Source organism: Camellia sinensis, chromosome 7 (assembly GCF_055761805.1).
Source record: "Camellia sinensis isolate YWXY chromosome 7, ASM5576180v1, whole genome shotgun sequence".
Lineage (NCBI taxonomy): Eukaryota > Viridiplantae > Streptophyta > Magnoliopsida > Ericales > Theaceae > Camellia > Camellia sinensis.
The window spans coordinates 127,561,666-127,583,563 of record NC_138967.1 but is presented as its reverse complement, the minus strand read 5'-3'; the positions used below and the strand labels follow the sequence as shown (position 1 = coordinate 127,583,563).

Genomic DNA, 21,898 nt, shown 5'->3' with positions numbered 1-21,898 from the left:
ATAAAATGTTTAAAATATTCTTTTTCGTTGAGTTTAATGATTAAAAAATATTTTTTCTATCGATTTTACTTGACAAAAATAGACAAATGGTTTAGATAGAAAGTTTGTCAAAAGTTTAGGGTTTAAATTGATAAAATTAAAAAATCACGGTTTATTTTGTTATAAGGGTCTAACTTTGAGGATCTTTTTGTAATTATCCCAACAATTTATGACAGAGATAGTATTTTTTAAGGCAAATTACATTTATATACTACTTTTTAGGATAAATTACATTCACATTCCCTGAGATTAGGTGAAAATGCAGTGACCATCATATTTTTAATATAATTACATTGATTTCCTTTATTATTTTAAGGGTAAATTACAAATACACCCCATGAGGTTTGCTTAAAGTATAGATTGCCCCCTGTAGTTTTGAAACTTACAAATATCCCATTGTCAGAATTTTTTATTTAACAAAATTAACTAAAAAAATGAAATTCATAATTGCTCTCTAATACAATAATAAAATTGCCTAAATTATTAATTGAAACATATTTCTAATATCATTAAAAATTGTTAATTGACTTCATGATTTGTTAATAAAAGGGGTAATTTGTTACGAAATTAGAAACCTCAAGGGCAGGAATGTAATTTCAAAAATCACAGGGGGTGATTTGTATTTTAATCAAACCTCAGGAGGTGTATTTGTAATTTACCCTTGTTTTAATTCACATAATAATTATGTCTTTTTTAATTAGTAATTTATTAATTATATGAATTAAGGAAATGATATTGCCATATATTTCTTACTAAAGTGTATATTTATTTTTGTTTATTTTAGTATTGACCCATTATCTATATTAATTTTAATTATTTTAATCTAACTAAAAAAAAGTAAATAATTATGTTAAAATATGGGATTAACTATCTTTTGTCCAAACCTCATGGAGGTTATTGTAATTTATTTTATTTTTTAATATTGCATATGCTATTAGTATGGAATTCACATGTTTCATATAACAATACAATCACCATTTCTTGTCCTTTGGTTGACGTGGGTAGATCTCAACGACCCCTTATTTTTAAAAAAAAATAAAAATAAAAAACCAAATAGATAGCTCTGGAAATCCTCCACCATATCCTATGTAACTTATCACAAAATATATAATTTTATTACAAAACTATGTAATATTAATTATAAAATACGTAATCTCGTTATATATTAACATAATAAAAATATTGTAACCAAATTATAAAATTTTATAGTATTAACCACAAAATCACAAACTTTTGCAAGATCAATTACAAAATTTTAGAAATTTTTGTTACGCCAGTTTGTAGTGAGATTACACATTTTATGGTTCATATATTACAAAATTTTATTATAAAATTATACATTTTTATGATAGGTTACAGATAATGTGCACCCCTAAGGGTGCGCACAGGAGAATTTCCCCTCACTGTACAAAGCTAGTGTGACAGGTGAATAAATACAGGCGAGAATGATTCTTTACTGAAATTACGAGACTATTCTGAGAATACATTTGGAGCTCTCTTTTAGCTGGGAATATATTTGTGTAGAATTGTTCTGTCTTGCCCTAGGCATTCACCAATATCATAATATTTATGTATATATTTATGGACGACAACTCTTCAAAAACTAATCTAGAGCTGGGTTTCCCAGGAAATCTTGGTTTGCACCCTTCACCCCACTGCTTGTGAGGATCTCTTATTTATTTACAATTTTTATCACTTCCTATCCATTTATTTATTCAGCGGTGTGGGGTTTTGCAATACAATTGAATAATGATTCTCTAAGTTGTTTGTTTTTTAATATATATATATATATATATATATCCATATACATGTGCTTATATGTGTGTATATATAGAGATTAATATGATTACAATAATGGGTAGCTAAAATATTGGGACTTAGATTATTCCCATGTAAACTTGTTCTAGTTCCCCATGTAAGTTTGTTCTTGTATGCTGGATTTCAGATTCAAATTATTCTATGAATTCAATTTTTTCGTTTTATGCTGTTAAATCTCCCTATATTATTTGGGTTTTCTTTTTTTTCTTTTTTTTTTTTTTTTTTTTTTTTTTTGAGGACTTGGGTTCTGAGAGTTTGGGACCCACTTTGGTGGTAATCTTGATCCTATATCTTCAAGTTCTGTATTGTAAGCTTCACTTGCTTGTTGCATCTGTTAACAGGTGTATGATTTCTTTTAAAATTTCATGAAACAATGCTAATTTGAAATTGCTGAATAATCAGTTAGGCAAATTGCTGGCTTGCATAGAAATGGAGACTGGTCTATTCATTAGGAGAACATTGATGGTGGTGTTATTTTGTATGTGGGTGCCTATGAAAGTCATCTGTAGGACTGGAAATGCTAGTGTTTCTTCCTCAAAGCTGAGTGTAGTGAATATTGGAGCTTTGTATACCTTCAATTCTGTTATTGGACGATCAGCAAAGCCAGCAATTGAAGCTGCGGTTGATGATGTCAATTCTGATTCAACTGTTCTAGCTGGGATGAAATTGAATCTTATTTTGCATGACACGAACTGCAGCGGCTTCCTTGGAATTGTGGAAGGTAATCTCTGAATTTATACACTTGTATTGACGAAGAACTGTCTTTACTTGAGGCTACCAAAACAGAAAATGTTTTTAAGGAATACTTCTTTGCCTTGGTATAATAGGAGTTCGCTTCTAATTATATTTTTTGTTGAGTATCAAGTTCTTTGTTGGATATAGAGTCTCAGTATGAGTTTCTTATAATTGCACTATTTTCTGAAGATCTATGCTTTTAATGCCATGTTCCTAGTCTTCTTAGAAGACTAGTTATAGAATTACGACCAAATTGCCGACCTTGTCGAACATATTTTAGTCTTGATCTATGGATGTTGTCCTACTACACCAACCATTGACAAAGAAGTCTTTTGATGTCTTTGTTGTATTTTTTATGATAACTAGAATGCCGAGTTTGGCATATGGGCATTTTCTACTTGCTCTTGGTTTAGTTTGGTACTTTCAATTCTTTCTCTTTGAGTGATATTTGTCCTTTGGGAACTTTATTTGTTATGTATTTGTATGACATTTGAGTTTTCATTCCTGAAAGTTATGCCTAATGATTCTTAGATATGACAATGAATAGTTGTGCTAATATTTGTATGAACATTGAATTATAAGCATGTATAAATAAAATGACATATGGTGGAACCCTCAAGTAATGATCCAATTACATATTACTCCTGTGAAAGGATAGTTGTTATCAAATCATTAATTGTTTTGGTATTAACAAGCGAAAAATACATCAGAAATAACTTATGTTTCCTAGATCACAGGCAACACTAATTAACCTACTCAAAGATGGTAAAAAAAAAAAAAGAAGAGAAAATATCATTTCCCCCCCCCAAACTTTCATGCGTTTTTCAATTTGATCCCCAGACTTCGATTAATATCAATTTTGCACCTAAACTTTCAAAATTTTAATCAATTTGGCCCCTGCCATCACATTCCGTCTACAATTGGACGGAATGTGCTGATGTGGGGGGCAAATTGATTTTTAAAGTATAGTTTGTGGGACAAATTAATTTTTAATTTGGGAGGATAAATTGATTTTTAAGGAATAGTTTGGGGGGTAAAATGAAATTTCAGATGAACGTCGATGTCACGTCAGCACATTCCGTCCAATTGTAGACAGAATGTGACGGCAGGGGCCAAATTGATCAAAATTTTGAAAGTTTGGATGTAAAATTGATATTAATTGAAGTTTGGGGGTCAAATTAAAAAACGTGTTATTTCCTCAAAAAAAAAAAAAAAAAGCATTTTTGCACTTCAATCCAACATTATATTCAAGTGAAATTTATCAATAATGAATAAATTCTATGTGACCCACAACTCCTGTCAATGAAAAAGAATGACAACTAAGCAAGAAAATTTGAACTTGCTTCTCTCTCTCTCTCTCTCTCTCTCTCTCTCAAGCATCAAAATAAGAAATGAGATATTTTGATAAGTTGTCTTTAATTACTTATGTAGCTTTCCTGTTGATGGAGAATGATGTGGTTGCTGTAAATGGCCCTCAGTCCTCTGGAATAGCACATGCAAGGTTCTGAAAAACGGTTGCGGTCGTCGTAACGGTGGCGCGGTTGTGGTTGCGGAGTGTAAAGGCCATAGCGTAACGGTTGCGGTAATCGGTGCCGTGAATTTTTTTATTTTTCGTACAATTTGAAAAAAAACTTACCAATAAGCATATTTTTTTTTTCATTATCATATTTATTGGGTTTAAAATAAATATTGATCAATTTTTGTAAATTTTTAAGTATGATCCAATATATTTCATATTTTTAAATCACTATAAATTGAGTTTTTTACATTTAATTTTAATAATTAATGACTTTATATTATACAAAAAAATCAATTACTAACTATTATATATAAGATAGACAATGACAAAAGTAAAAGAATAAATAAGAGCCTAAATATATATATATATATACATACATATTTTAACCAAGCCACATAGATAATAACCACACTTATTATTATTATTATTATTATTGTTATTGTTATTTTCAAACAATATGTAATAGACACACAAACAAAATGGTTGAGTGATGGCAGCTAAATGGAATAGCATAGGTCTTACAGCTTCAACAAATCAATAGCATGTTCATCTTCCCTCTTCTCTCTCTCTATCGCCTGCTCTTCCATTTTCTCTCTTTATCTTCCTTCCTCTCTCTATCCCTCTTCCTCTATTTTTAGCTTTTTTTGTATGTTTTTTTGAAAGAAGCAGTTCGGAACCATTACATAACGGTGTGTAATAGGCTGTTATGGCTGTTACGGCACCGTCACGACCGCTACGACAGCCGCTACGGCCGACATACCTGTGAATCTCAATCACACTACAAAAGCGGCCGTAACGGGTGGTGGTAACCACCACAACCGTTATGTAACGGCGTGAGCACATGTTATTTCTCATGTTGTCAATGAACTTCAGGTGCCGCTCATGTCATTTGCGGCGACAGACCCAACGCTTTTGGCATTGTAGTTCCCTTACTTCCTCCGCACTACACACAGTGACTATTTCCAGATGTATGCAATAGCTGATCTGATTGAATTTTATGGCTGGTGGGAGGTAGTCACCATCTTTGTCGATAATGATTATAGAAGAGATGGGATTTCTGTATTAGGTGTTGCCCTTGCAAAGAAGCATGCCAAGATTACTTACGAGGCTGCCTTTACTCCCGGAGCCTCTAGAAATGACATCAGTGACTTGTTAGTTAGAGTAAACATGATGGAATCATGGGTTTATGTTGTTCATGTTAATCCAGACTCCGGCTTGACAATTTTTCTGTAGCAAAGTTGCTTCGGATGTTGACCGCCGGCTATATTTGGATTGCTACAGATTGGCTTCCTTCCGTGTTAGATTCGTCAGAATCAATTGATCCTAACACAATGATTGGCTATATTATTGCACTTCACCATCACACCCCAGATTCTGATCTCAAAATGAGTTTTACATCTAGGTGGAAAAACTTCACATATAGGGAGACCTCAAGCTTCAATTCTTATGCACTCTATGCTTATGATTCCGTTTGGCTACTTGCCCGTGCACTCGATGTTTTCTTTAGCGAAGGAGGAAACATCTCGTTCTCGTACGACCCTAGGTTGCATGACATTAATGGAAGCAAACTACACTTGACAAGACTTCGTACTTTTCAAGAAGGCCAAAAACTGCTCGAGATACTTCTGGGAATGAACTTCACAGGTCTAACTGGTCAGATTCAATTTGACTCAGAGAAGAATTTAATTCTTCCAGCAATGATATTCTTAACATTAGTGGGAATGGGTCTCAGAGGATTGGTTACTAGTCAAACTATTCTAGTCTTTCTGTTATTGCTCCTAAGATCTTGTCAAACACTTCTACCAGTAACCATCATCTTGACAATGTAATATGGCCTGGAGAAACTACAAAATAACCTCGGGGGTGGGTGTTCCCTAACAACGAAAAGCCTTTGTGAATTGCAGTGCCTAACCGAGTAAGTTATTTAGAATATGAAACCAAAGACAAGGGTGCCCTTGGGGTGAAAGGATGCTGTATTGATGTCTTTGAAGCTGCAGTAAAATTGTTGCCCTACGCTGTACCCCACATGTATATGTTATACGGTAATGGTTTGAGAAACCCTTCCTACAACAATCTTGTGAATGATGTCGCCGAAAACGAGAGTATTTTCTATTAATTATACTCAAAATTATGGTATTGGTATGAACCAAGTAGATTAAAAATATATGTTGATTGTGTTGCTTTAGGGTTTTCGAAGATATTGTCCTGATCTTCTTCCTTCTTTAGAAATATGATGCAGCTGTGGGGGACATTTTAATTATTACAAACAGAACAAGGATTGTAGATTTTATGCAGCCATACATGGAATCTGGACTTGTCATAGTTGTTCCTGTCGAAGAGATAAAATCTAGCGCTTGGGCTTTCCTCAGGCCTATTATTGTGGAAATGTTGTGTCTCACTGGCCCTTTTTTCTTTTTGTGGGAGCTGTTGTTTGGATTCTTGAGCATCGAATGAATCATGAATTCCATGGTCCACCAAATCAACAACTTATAACAATCTTTTGGTTAGTATCTCATAGCACAAACTTCATTGAAAGCCCTCTGATTTATGTCGTTGCATAAATGATATTAAAACCTTGGTGATTGATCTAGATGTTGCCTGAGTGACCAATTTCTCTTATCAATCTCTTGGCAAATCATAATGTCTAATGTGTTAAAAGTATTGCTTATTCAATGAAATCTATAAAAAGTAAGACGTACTTCTTCTTATTTTTTTATTTTATTTTATTTTATTTTATTTTTTTTTTTTTTTTTTTGGAGATGATATAGCGCGAGTTTAATGGTTCAATTGACTACTCTTAACTCTAATGAATTACATCATAGATTATGTGGTAACAATAATTTGTATAAAACTGGCGCAGTTATTTAAGCATCTTGACCTGACACTCCATTTGCTTTGTGGATGTCAGAGAACAACTAATGATCGCTTCTAATGTTGCAGGTTCAGTTTCTCAACAATGTTTTTTGCACAGTGCGTTGCCTAATCTATTGTGTTCGCTTCTAATTATTGCATCATGATATTTTTTAAGTGGCAATACATTAATATTTCTCTGTTTGGATTTGAACACAGGAGAGAACATTGTGAGCACCGTGGGATGTTTGGTGCTGATCTTATGGCTCTTTGTAGTGTTAATTATCAATTCAAGCTACACAGCTAGCTTGACATCAATCCTCACAGTGCAACAGCTAATGTCAAATATTCAAGGGATTGACAGCTTGATCTCAAGTACCAATTCAATTGGAGTTCAAGATGGATCATTCGCATACAATTATCTGATTGAAGAGCTCAACATAGCAGAGTCTAGAATCAAAACATTAAAAAAACCAGGAAGAATACGTTGAAGCCGTTCACAAAGGTCCAAAAGTAGGGGAAGTAGCTGCAATTTTTGACGAGCTTCCTTACATTGAGCTCTTATTGTACAAGATCAACTGCAAATTTAGAACTGTGGGACAAGAATTTACTAAAAGCAGATGGGGATCTGTAAGTGTTTTCTTAGTTTAATCCTGAACGAGTAATTATTGTTGCAATATTTGAAATGGCTAAGCCAAACTTCGATCAGATAAGTTTTAAGGTGTCATGTTAATATCAATAGAAAACAAAACCCATGAGATGTGACCAAAATATATCCTTGTTGCATAAATTTGATATTTATCTTATATCATACTTGACTGTTTGCCAAATCTTATATGCTTCTAGGCACTTGTATTTATGTTACTTTTTTTCTTTTTCTTTTTCTTTTCTTTTCTTTTTTTTTTTTTCATTTATCGAATAGTGCTTATGTGTATGATTTGATTTGATTTGATTTGATTTGATTCTAGCTAATATTGTATAAATGTGTCTGTGTAGTGAGATTTTTTGGGCAAAGTTATTTTTAGGCTATGTTTGGATTAAGGATTTAAGTGGAAATTTTAGGATAGAAATGAAAAGGGAAATAAAAATTATCTTTCATTTCATTCACTTTTCGTAAGTATCCTTTTTTCTTCTTCCTCTACAAATCCTTGATCCAAATACACAGCCTCCATGTAACTTGATACATTGCCATAAATGTCCAATATGATTATGATATTTAATTTCCCGACTCAGGCATTTCAGAGAGACTCTCCTCTTGTGATGGACTTGTCGGCTACTATTCTACGACTATCAGAGAATGGTGATCTCCAAAGAATCCACGATAGATGCATATCGCTTGATAGGTGTTGATGAAAATATTTTGTCTCTTACTAGCTTCTGGGGCCTATTCCTTATTTGTGGCACAACATGCTTCGTTGCCCTTACAATATTTTTTCGTAAGTTGTGCTGGCAATATTGCAGGTACACCCCGGAGGATGAGGAACAGGATATCGATGAGCTTGAATCAGTTGGGCCTAAAGTACATTGCGTATAACTAGCTTCAAGGATTTTGTTGATAAGTGTCACGACCCAAACCCGGCCCTATGGGTTTAGCACCGTAACCGGCCAGTAATCCGAGATTACCGAAGGCCTACAGAACAGTAATACAGTAGAACAGAGTACAGGGCCTGGCGGAAGCCAATACAGTAAATAAATAATGTCCATTGAGCTGTGACAGTCTGTATGCCAAAAAGATTTTTCATACCTTCGAACATAAACAGTACAGAACAGTATGCAATATTTACAATCATTCAGATTAGGGACTCAATCCCTACATAACAGTACGGAAACATTCAGTCTATACAGAACAGTAAACCAGTACAGAAGGGGTAAGTGTAAAACACCCCTAAGCCTTAACGCAATAGGCTCGGAACCTCGCGGTGAGGCACAATGGTTGGCTTGACAAAACAGGAGTAACCCTGACGCTCCTAGCTGCGGTCTGGTGCCTGAACACCTACATATATATATAAACAGTGAGCTAAAGCCCAGTGAATAACATAATGCGTAAAGAGGTTGAGAATGAATGTCCTTACAGTAATGAAAACAGTTCATTTAAATAGTAGTTCAGTTGTTCAGTCAGTACAGTCATATGCGGTACATCCATTAGCATAACAGTACAGTAAACAGTAGGTCTTGAAAGACCGAGCAATAATGATGGCCATCAGTCAGTAAACAGTAGTGGTTCCAACAAGGGAACCGACAGAGATTTCTGTCACAGTAACAGTAAACAGTAGGTGCTAAGGATGCCACAATACAGTTCAGAATATAGGACATACATTCATTCAGTTAACAGTAATCAGTTCAGAAAACAGTACAGTTCAGTTGTTCGGAAGATAATCATTTGTGAACATATCTTTACACAATCGTTACTCACAGAGTTTGGGCTACAGTATGCTAGAGCGTGTCTCTCCAGTCGCCAACCCTACACAGTTAACAGATTGAACACACACTAAGCTACACAGTTGGGAAATAACATAACTTAATCCCTAATTTGCCCGGTGTGTTCTACATCTATATCCTCTTGAAGATGTCTTAAACTAGGCCTAGGAATGCCTAGGATGGGATGAGGATACAAGGATGCGATCAGAAAACAGTTTCAGAATTTTCAGAAAAACAGAGTCCCGCTCGAGCGCGTGTTTCCCCCGCTCGAGCGGTCATGCAACAAAGGTACACGCTCGAGCGTAAACTTTACCGCTCGAGCGTACTGTAAAAGTACTGGATGGGTGAAATATCCGCTCGACGCCCGCTCGAGCGCCCAATCCTCCGCTCGAACGGACTGTAAAACAGTGCAAAGAGAGATGCTGGATGCTCGGATTCTCCGCTCGAGCGCCAAGTTCCCCGCTCGAGCGGAAGTGCAGAATCTGGGAATTCCAGATTGCACCTCCAAGCTCAAACTCAAGTTAAAATGCATCAAAACCGATCCTCTTGGGCTCATTTTCTGGAAAACATTTATAAACACATAGAATAACATGTTTTAAAGCTCAATTTGAGAAATCAAAGCCCAAGGGTGTTTAATTCAAACTTAATTTCAAACCATTTTCAAGAGCATGAAGACCATGCAAACATGCATGAATTCAAATCAATTCAAAGCTCCAATTTGATGTTCTAAGGAGCCAATTCTTTTCAAAACATGGTGAAATCATGGACTTAACATAATTATGAACATGCATGTAACATTTTTGCCATGAAAACAACTCAAAACTCAACCAATAACACATGCAAGCATGGAATGAGCTTCAATTCAACATGTATGCACCAAAACATGGCTTAACTCTACAATTAAAGCATGAATTGTGCAAGAATGGATTCTAAGACAACAACAAGAAGGTGAATGTCCTACCTTAGTCTTGTGTTCAAGGTCTAGGAGCTCAAAGTAGCAATCAACACTCCAATTCCAAGCAAGATCAAGCAAGTCTCTCAAGAACAACTCAACTCTCTCTCACTCTCTAACTTGGGTCGGTTGAGGCAAGAAGAGGAGAAGAAAATGTTTGTTTGATCAATACGTGGAGTGTATACAAGGTTCAAGAGATAGTGGTCCACTAAGTGGCGGAACGGTAATTAAATCAAACTATGCAATTAATCGATATTTAATCTAATTTAATCATACCCAATCAAATTTTCAGATAATTATACTATAAAATCACATTAATTCTAAGGATCATAGAACACTAATCGGTTTCGGATTCGGCCGCCGATAAGGCCTTCAATTAGCAGTTTAAACATGTGAACATGAACAGATAATCATACTGTCAACAGATAAAATGCAATTAACTAACATGTACTCAGTCAATTCGGTTTTCAATTTCAGTCAGTCAGTTCAGTACTTATAATCAGTTCAATTATCAGTAATCAACGTTTAACGGTAATCAGTGGTGAGGGTTATTACAGTCTCCCCTCCTTATAAAGAGTTTAGTCCTCTAAACTCGAGTTACCTTCATCCTGGAAGAAAACAGGGTTCAGTAGGAACAGGTCAGGATATCTTCTGGCCATGTCATCTTCCCTTTCCCAAGTGGCATACATACTACCATGGTTCTGCCAGTCAACTTTCACTAGCGGGATCTCTTTGTTCCTCAGTTTCTTGATCCGTCTGTTAACAATCTGTATAGGCCGTTCCTCGTAAGTGTAGTCATCACTCAGCACTACACGAGTAGGCTCTATTACATGGAAAGGATCCCGAAGGTAGTCTCTCAACATAGAGATGTGGAAGACGTTATGCATGTGCTCCATTTCAGGAGGGAGCGCAACTTGATACGCCACCGGATTGATTTTCTCAATGATCTCATATGGTCCGACGTATCTCGGTGCTAACTTGCCTTTGACTCCAAAACGAGTCTGGCCCTTCATCGGTGTCACTTTCACAAACACGTGATCACCCACTTCATACTCTCGGTCTCGTCTTCTGACATCAGCATAACTCTTCTGCCTGCTCTGCGCAGTTTTCAGTCTCTGTTGTATCAGTTTCACCTTTTCAGTTGTTTCATAAACAATCTCGGGCCCAAGCAACGGCCCGTCTCCAACTTCTGCCCAGCAAATCGGAGATCTACATTTTCTGCCATACAATGCCTCAAAAGGCGCCATACCAATACTCGAATGGTAGCTGTTGTTGTAGGCGAATTCAGCTAAGGGCAAGTGACTTTCCCAGTTTCGCTGAAAATCAAGGACACACATTCTCAGTAAATCCTCCAGAGTTTGGATGGTCCTTTCTGACTGTCCATCTGTCTGAGGATGATAGGCACTGCTCAGCCTCAATTCAGTACCCAATGCAGTCTGTAGACTTTGCCAAAACCTCGATGTAAACTTCGAATCCCTGTCAGAAACAATAGATACAGGCACTCCATGCAGTCTCACAATTTCATCAATATAAATAACGGCCAATTTGTCCGCATTATAGATTGTCTTGACAGGTAAGAAGTGAGCAGATTTAGTCAGTCTATCAACAATAACCCAAATCGAGTCCATACCTTTACTGGAGCGAGGCAATCCCACTATAAAATCCATGGTGATATGCTCCCATTTCCACTCCGGTATTGGTAAGGGCTGCAATAAGCCTGCGGGTCGTTGATGTTCGGCTTTAACTTGTTGGCAATGAAGACATTTGGACACAAAGTCGGCAATTTCTTTCTTCATTCCCGGCCACCAGAAATTCAATTTCAGATCTTGATACATTTTCGTGTTCCCTGGATGGATAGAAAATCTTGAGTTGTGGCCCTCTTGCAGAACTCTTCTTTTCAGTTCAGTGTCGTTCGGTACACATAGTCTTTCTTGAAACTTCAGTACATTATTCTCAAATTTGAATCCCGGTCTCGGTTTGGATTCTCTCTCTTCGATGACCTTTTTCAAGAAGTCATCCAGTTGCTGTTTCTCTTTAATCTCTTCAATCAGTACCGGCTGAACAGAAATAGCAGCTAAGGTTCCACCTTATTCTCTCAAAACAATTTCAATTTCAGATTTTTCAAGATCATAAAGCAATTCTTTTCTGTCCAGTAAGCAAACATGCTAAGTTTCCAATCGATTTTCGGCTCAATGCATCGGCAACGGTATTGGCTTTTCCTGGGTGGTACAAGATCTGTAGGTCATAGTCCTTTATCAATTCTAGCCATCTCCGCTGTCTCATGTTCAGTTCTTTCTGTGTGAAGAAATATTTCAAACTCTTGTGGTCGGTATATACTTCACATGTTACCCCGTACAGGTAGTGACGCCAGATTTTCAGTGCGAATACCACTGCAGCAAGTTCCAGATCATGGGTCGGGTAGTTCTTTTCATGCGGTCTCAGTTGACGGGAAGCATAGGCAATTACTCTCCCATTCTGCATTAAAACACACCCCAAACCCTTATGAGAAGCATCACTAAATACAGTATAACCATTCGTACCTGAAGGTAAGGTTAAAACAGGTGCAGTCACAAGTCGAGTTTTCAACTCTTGGAAGGCAGATTCTCTTTGATCAGTCCAATCAAATGATATCCCTTTCTGAGTCAACTGAGTCAACGGTAAAGCAATCTTGGAGAAATCTTTGACAAACCTTCTGTAGTATCCAGCCAACCCCAAAAAGCTTCGGACTTCGATCACATTTGTTGGTCGAGGCCAGTTCACTACAGCTTCAATTTTCTGCGGATCAACAGAAATTCCATCTTTGCTAACAACATGCCCCAAAAACATAACATGGTCAAGCCAAAATTCACATTTAGACAGTTTACCATACAGTTTATGTTCTCTTAAAGTTTGTAGGGCAAGTCTCAGATGATGTTCATGTTCTTCTATATTCTTGGAGTAAATCAATATGTCATCAATAAATACAACAATAAAGTCATCAAGGTATGGTTTAAAAATTCTATTCATGAGGTCCATAAAGGCAGCAGGGGCGTTCGTGACTCCGAACGGCATAACTAAAAATTCGTAATGTCCATACCTCGTTCTAAAAGCAGTTTTATCAATGTCTTCCGGTTTAACTTTCAGTTGATGATACCCGGATCTGAGATCAATCTTGGAAAACACTTGTGCACCCTGTAACTGATCAAATAAATCATCAATACGTGGCAATGGGTATTTATTTTTCACAGTTACCTTATTCAGTTCGCGATAGTCAATGCACAGTCTCAGTGAGCCATCTTTCTTCTTTACAAACAAAACAGGTGCACCCCATGGCGAAGTGCTAGGCCTGATAAACTTCTTATCCAGTAGTTCCTGTAGTTGCACTTTCAACTCCTTCAGTTCAGTTGGAGCCATTCTGTAAGGAGCTTTAGATATCGGCTGTGTACCCGGAATTACCTCAATGGTAAATTCAATCTCTCTATCAGTCAAATCCCCTGGAAGATTATCTGGAAATACATCTGGGAATTCTCTGACTATAGGAATACAGTTCATATTAGCATTATCATTAGTAGACACGGCCAAAACAGAACACAGATACCCTTTACATCCCTTTCTAATCAGTTTAACAGCTTTTACAGATGAAATCAGATACGGGGGAGGTACTACTCCAACCCCATTAAACACAAATTCAGGTAGACCAGGTGGACGGAAAACTACTTGTTTCGTTACACAGTCTATGGTGGCATGATATTTCGTTAACCAGTCCATCCCCAATATAACATCAAAATGGTCTATGTTCAGTGGCAGTAAATCAATAAACAGATGTGCATCTTCAACAATAATTTCACAAGCAGGATACATATATGCACAGGTCATAGATCCTCCTACGGGTGATGACACTGCTAACAGATAGTTCATGGGTTCCAAGGGTCTATTCAATTTACGCGAAAAAGCATGCGATACATAAGAATGTGTAGACCCCAAATCAATCAGTACATAAGCATTCTGGGTACAAATAGAGAGAATACCTGACACAACGGTCTCGGTATTCTGGACGTCTCCTGGTACTAGGGCGAACACTCGGCCCTGCCTCATAGGCTCTTTCCCGGTAGCTTTAGGGTTCGGTTTTGATGGAGCGTTTGATGCTGCGCCACTGGCTGCAGCTTTGCTGTTGCCCTGAGGAGCAGAAGGACAATCTTTAACCATGTGGCCCACCTTGCCACACCTGTAACAAGCTCCAGATAGTTTGTAACAAACTCCCTTATGATTTTTCCCACATTCAGAACAGGGCGGTATTGTACGGTTTCCTTGACTAGAAGTAGTCATTGACCCTGTGTTTTGCTTTTTGTTCAACGGGTTGTGCTTGCCTTTCTTGAATTTAAAACCCTGTCTTTTACCACGCCATTCCGACGCTGGTGTCTCTGTTTTCAGTGCTTCAATGTTTGATTCAGCCATCAAGGCTCGATCGAGAACACCCACAAAAGTCAGTAGTTTCAAAACATTTATTCGGTCAAGAATTGCAACATTAAGGCCGCCTTCAAATTTTCTGGCCTTCTTATATTCCGTATCCACCATATGCGGTGCATATCTAGCAAGCTCGGTGAATTTGGTTTCATATTCGGCAACTGACATGGTGCCCTGTTTCAGTTGTTCGAATTCAGTCACTTTCCTATCCCTGACACACTGTGGGAAGTACTTTTCAAAGAAGGACTCCTTGAACTGAGCCCAAGTCATGACAGCATTTGTATCACGGATAAACATCCACCACCTTCTAGCCTCTTCTTGTAGGGTGAAGGTAGCTAACAATACTTTGTTCGCTTCTGAGCACGGAAACACTTCAAATAGTTTCTCTGTTTCCAGAACCCAAGCTTCAGCTTTTAACGGTTCAAGGCCTCCCTGAAAGGATGGCGGTTTCATTTTGCTGAACTTCTGGGTCAGAGCAATAATATCCCCATCATTCACATTCACATTAGGTTCCGGCTGTACCGGAGGAGGAGGAGGTGGGGGCTGTTGGTTCTGTTGTTGTTCCAATCTAGCAGGTATCAGTTCTATCATTCTTTCCATTCTTGCCTCAGTAGATGAGGACTCAGGTTCATTTGCATTGTCCATTTCACTATAAGCAGTTATAACAGTTTTAAACATAAGCAGTCATTTGTTTAACAGTTTACCACATTAGTATGTATTCAGTCATAACATAACCACACACTTATCATGCTCATGAGATGCCCTAACCACTTTTCTAGGACACCCTATAGCTCATTTGGACACGTGTGTGCGGTATAACTCGTGGTAAGTATCGCTCTGATACCACTCTGTCACGACCCAAACCCGGCCCTATGGGTTTAGCACCGTAACCGGCCAGTAATCCGAGATTACCGAAGGCCTACAGAACAGTAATACAGTAGAACAGAGTACAGGGCCTGGCGGAAGCCAATACAGTAAATAAATAATGTCCATTGAGCTGTGACAGTCTGTATGCCAAAAAGATTTTTCATACATTCGAACATAAATAGTACAGAACAGTATGCAATATTTACAATCATTCAGATTAGGGACTCAATCCCTACATAACAGTACGAAAACATTCAGTCTATACAGAACAGTAAACCAGTACAGAAGGGGTAAGTGTAAAACACCCCTAAGCCTTAACGCAATAGGCTCGGAACCTCGCGGTGAGGCACAATGGTTGGCTTGACAAAACAGGAGTAACCCTGACGCTCCTAGCTGCGGTCTGGTGCCTGAACACCTACATATATATATAAACAGTGAGCTAAAGCCCAGTGAATAACATAATGCGTAAAGAGGTTGAGAATGAATGTCCTTACAGTAATGAAAACAGTTCATTTAAACAGTAGTTCAGTTGTTCAGTCAGTACAGTCATATGCGGTACATCCATTAGCATAACAGTACAGTAAACAGTAGGTCTTGAAAGACCGAGCAATAATGATGGCCATTAGTCAGTAAACAGTAGTGGTTCCAACAAGGGAACCGACAGAGATTTCTGTCACAGTAACAGTAAACAGTAGGTGCTAAGGATGCCACAATACAGTTCAGAATATAGGACATACATTCATTCAGTTAACAGTAATCAGTTCAGAAAACAGTACAGTTCAGTTGTTCGGAAGATAATCATTTGTGAACATATCTTTACACAATCGTTACTCACAGAGTTTGGGCTACAGTATGCTAGAGCGTGTCTCTCCAGTCGCCAACCCTACACAGTTAACAGATTGAACACACACTAAGCTACACAGTTGGGAAATAACATAACTTAATCCCTAATTTGCCCGGTGTGTTCTACATCTATATCCTCTTGAAGATGTCTTAAACTAGGCCTAGGAATGCCTAGGATGGGATGAGGATACAAGGATGCGATCAGAAAACAGTTTCAGAATTTTCAGAAAAACAGAGTCCCGCTCGAGCGCGTGTTTCCCCCGCTCGAGCGGTCATGCAACAAAGGTACACGCTCGAGCGCAAACTTTACCGCTCGAGCGTACTGTAAAAGTACTGGATGGGTGAAATATCCGCTCGACGCCCGCTCGAGCTTGAGTCATGACTCCGCTCGAGCGCCCAATCCTCCGCTCGAGCGGACTGTAAAACAGTGCAGAGAGAGATGCTGGATGCTCGGATTCTCCGCTCGAGCGCCAAGTTCCCCGCTCGAGCGGAAGTGCAGAATCTGGGAATTCCAGATTGCACCTCCAAGCTCAAACTCAAGTTAAAATGCATCAAAATCGATCCTCTTGGGCTCATTTTCTGGAAAACATTTATAAACACATAGAATAACATGTTTTAAAGCTCAATTTGAGAAATCAAAGCCCAAGGGTGTTTAATTCAAACTTAATTTCAAACCATTTTCAAGAACATGAAGACCATGCAAACATGCATGAATTCAAATCAATTCAAAGCTCCAATTTGATGTTCTAAGGAGCCAATTCTTTTCAAAACATGGTGAAATCATGGACTTAACATAATTATGAACATGCATGTAACATTTTTGCTATGAAAACAACTCAAAACTCAACCAATAACACATGCAAGCATGGAATGAGCTTCAATTCAACATGTATGCACCAAAAAATGGCTTAACTCTACAATTAAAGCATGAATTGTGCAAGAATGGATTCTATGACAACAACAAGAAGATGAATGTCCTACCTTAGTCTTGTGTTCAAGGTCTAGGAGCTCAAAGTAGCAATCAACACTCCAATTCCAAGCAAGATCAAGCAAGTCTCTCAAGAACAACTCAACTCTCTCTCACTCTCTAACTTGGGTCGGTTGAGGCAAGAAGAGGAGAAGAAAATGTTTGCTTGATCAATACGTGGAGTGTATACAAGGTTCAAGAGATAGTGGTCCACTAAGTGGCGGAACGGTAATTAAATCAAACTATGCGATTAATCGATATTTAATCTAATTTAATCATACCCAATCAAATTTTCAGATAATTATACTATAAAATCACATTAATTCTAAGGATCATAGAACACTAATCGGTTTCGGATTCGGCCGCCGATAAGGCCTTCAATTAGCAGTTTAAACATGTGAACATGAACAGATAATCATACTGTCAACAGATAAAATGCAATTAACTAACATGTACTCAGTCAATTCGGTTTTCAATTTCAGTCAGTCAGTTCAGTACTTATAATCAGTTCAATTATCAGTAATCAACGTTTAACGGTAATCAGTGGTGAGGGTTATTACAATAATAAAGAAGATGAGGTCATTGAATCAATTAAATGGAAGAGTGATAGCAAACGACAAGCAAGCCAACGCTCTTATGGCCATCCTAGTTCACCTTCTAGGTAAATTTTTGTCCATGGGCTAGTTGTTTTTCCAAATCTCAAGTATAATATCAACACAAAATCTCATATTCTTTTATACCTATTTTGACCCTCTGATACTAAAAGTTAGGCAGCTAGGTTGAAAATGTCATGTATAGGATCAATGGAGAACTTGAGAAAAAATTTGGCAAGACGATTTTTTTATTTTAATGTTTTTATTATACAATTATGTTTGTACTTTGTAATTTATTATTATTTTTAATAAGGGGGCTTTTGGAGATGTTGAAAGTTGCTCTCAAGTTTTTGTTTAGTGTTGGATTAGAATGATATATTAGCTGGTTATTGTGATTCCCCTTGAACTTGAAATTTTGAATACAAAAACAAAAATGGGGCCGTGAAGTTGTTCGTCTTATGGCCTTTGGTTGGCATCCAATTCCCAAGTGACTTAGGACTATGTCTGGATTTTGAATTTACTGAGGGATTTGCATAGAAAACAAAACCAAATGACAGCGAAGGAAACCAAGATAAGAGAGGAAAAAAAACTTTTACTTTGTTTCTCTTTGCCCTGCAGAATATCCCAATCCAATCGCAACCATAAATTTAAGAGGCTGGGATCTCAAGCCATCCCAAGTGACTCAACAATTGTTCTCATCTCATGTTACCAACTTACCAAAAGTGAAATGAAAATGGTGTTATCACCATTAATATATGCTGATGATGCATAGTGGTTGGGATTTTGGGTGAGCTAGGTAGGTAGGTGACAATGATGCTGTAAATCAAGTTAATCTTGAAAAAGACTTGGAACCATGTTGTAAGTTATTAAAAATTATGAGTTAATTACCTGAAAGTCCTATTTACAAATGTTATAGTAGTTCAAGTTCTATGTAAGAGTTTTTGAACCAATAAGTCCTATTTAGTAAAATTAAGAATATTATTGATTTTTTCCAATTTTTAAAACTAAGAACATTATCAATTTTGCATAGTAATTTTTCAGATAATTATTTTACTAACTGATGAAAAAAAAACAAAGCATGAGATTAAATGTTTTTGCCTTTCTACTTATTGGTTTGATTCAACTATCCAATAAAATCAAAAATATTATCAGTTTTTTTCAGTTTTAAAACTGAAAACATTATCAGTTTTTTCATTTTTAAAAGTTTTTTTCCCCCTAGTTTTGCACATCAATGTTCCATCATCATACTCCTTTATAGACAAAATTTTCAGTTTTGCGCAAAAAAATAATTCAGTTTTTTCAATTTTTTCAAAAAAAATAATATTAGTTTTTTTTTTTTGCACATTTTTTTAGTTTTTTTTTTTTTCAATTTGAAAGTTGATATTTTAAAATTTTGAAAATCAAAATAAATGTCAAATCATCATATTTCTTTACAGATAATCATAAATGATGAATAATCATTATTTGAATGGTAATTTTGACTATTGAAAATTTAATGGGACTTGAAGGTTCAAAAAATCTTAGTTAGGACTTAATGGCGTATAAGTTTATAAATTAGGACTTGTGTGTAAATGCCCTTTAAATTATTAATGTGTCACAATGATATTCATTCTCATCACTACCCAAACATTATATGATTGTCAATTGAAATTTTGGTCTTTGGATTTTTGGTCTGTTTTTATAATATATTTTTATATTTTAATTCTTTAAGCATTAAAAGATAAGTGACTAATCATACAAGTTTTGTAATAAAATTAGGGAGGAAAACATTTATACAACTATTTTTATCCTCTTTTTTTTTTTTACCATTTATTTCTAATGTGAGATTCTCCAAGTTTTTATAAAAAGGCCTTGGCTTGTCTCTAGTCCAAAAAGGGACTAAAGCATGTTGTTAGGCTTCATTGGCCACATCTATAATCCAAACTGTTCAATGTTTAAAGTTCGCCAAGTACTTCATCCCTACCAAAAACCACGTTAATATGATACCAATAACCACTTGATCGGATGAAATTTGTGTTAATAGTAACTATGATTTTAAAAATAAATTGTTGACACAAATGTGATCCGATCAAGTAGCTATTGATATCTAATCAACATTATCTTTTACAAGTATGAAGTACTTGACGAGTCTTAAATACTGAATAGTTCGGATCATCGATGTGGGCTCCATCGTGAGCCCACAAAGGCCCAATATGACGCTTCAATTGGAAAACCCAACTGAAGAGAAGCACTATCCTTATAAAAACAATAAAAAAATATTTTTTTAAAAAAACCCTATTAAAATCTCATATGAATCCGTCTTCTAGATCAAACCGACAAAACAAAACAAAACAAAACAAAAAACAAAAAAGAATCAAACCACAATCCATTTCTTTTCCTCAACCAATAAAATTGAAAGGTTCACTTTGATGTTAATTTTTTTCTCAATTCTGACCGAACCAAACAATTTACAATCATAATATATATATATATATATATGAAAAACTCAAAACAACCTCTATTACTTCTTTAATAAATTTTAGCCTAAAGCTTAATAAGATGCATAAATAAAATGTCACATTTGAACAAGTATCAGTGAAATATAATTTTATAAATTTTTTTAGGCCCTTCATTGCATAGTAAATCCCAAATATCCCAAATATCCAGAGTCAAGTTGCAAACCATGTGTCCATTAAGTCTAGAAGTTTTAATCAATAATCATATATGAGATTTATCAAATTACAATAATAAAGTATTTTAATTCCACCATTCAGCCAATGTTGATGTCTACTTAGTAACCATACAATTCTAATTCTTATTTTTATACCTTATGAACATGATATGAAGCTCTTGAACCATGTGATTCCATTAAACAATCATTGGAATAGCATATTCCCTAAAAACATGTGGGATGTATTTATATGATTGGTCAATTTTTGGGGAAGAAAAACCAAATTCCAATCATGAAAATTGGAAGCTATCATAAGATTATACTAACTAAAAATAGAATACATTACAATAAATGATGATCACATGTCTTAATGAGGTTAAGCCACATTTTTGCCAATCATTTGGTGGAGCACAAATCTCTTTCGGCTTTTTTATCCACACCTATCAAGATTCTATCATTATTCAGTTAATTTAATCAAGCAGTTGGGGGGTTAATGAAATTTCTCTGTAAGATATTTACACACCACTATTATTCTAGCACACACCATTACTTTAAAAAAAAAATAAAAAAAATTAATTGTCATTGTGTCCTCAAAGAAAATTATATTTTTAGACAAAAACCCTAAAATCAAATATTTCAATACATAGCATTACCAAACAACAGACGTTGCCGCCTATGAACCCCCTTCTTCATTCGCCACTTCCTACCCAGCCCCGTTCCTCCACCACCATCTCTAGGTAATTCCCAGCTCTAACAACTCTCTCTACCCCAAAACCAGCACCATCGCAACTCTCACCATCCCACAACCACTACTATCGCAACTGTAACCCTACCGAGACCAACCACCCCTACGACATGCAACTTGTACAACCCCTACCTCTACGACGCACAACCCATTCTCCTCTTCTTCTTCTTTTTTTTCTTCTCCACTTTCCAAAACCATAGATCTAAAAACCCTAGATCTAGGGTTCACAATAGAGAAAGGCTATGAAGGGGTTCGCCATTAAGGAAGGGTAATGCAGGAAAGGTAATGAAATGAACATTTAAACACAGAACAATTATGAATTTGATAAAAAAAAAAAAGATATACTTTCTCTTGTAATGACATTAATTCTCCAAAATAAAATTACTTGACCTAAGGCTAACAACATTTACTTACAATAGAACGAGATCCTAATTAAACTAGAAAATAAACTGAAAAAGG

At 36.3% G+C, this 21,898-nt stretch overlaps 2 pseudogenes across 1 annotated transcript; both read left to right on the top strand.

Annotated features, from left to right (window-relative positions):
* The first annotated feature begins 1,220 nt into the window (after window positions 1-1,220).
* LOC114304106 (glutamate receptor 3.4-like) lies at window positions 1,221-8,515 on the top strand (annotated as a pseudogene). Its single transcript, XR_014336031.1, has 5 exons — window positions 1,221-1,700; window positions 2,260-2,578; window positions 7,052-7,081; window positions 7,181-7,591; window positions 8,195-8,515. The product of XR_014336031.1 is annotated as a glutamate receptor 3.4-like (transcript).
* On the top strand, window positions 4,602-7,044 carry LOC145794905 (glutamate receptor 3.5 pseudogene; annotated as a pseudogene).
* Window positions 8,516-21,898: the final 13,383 nt, after the last annotated feature.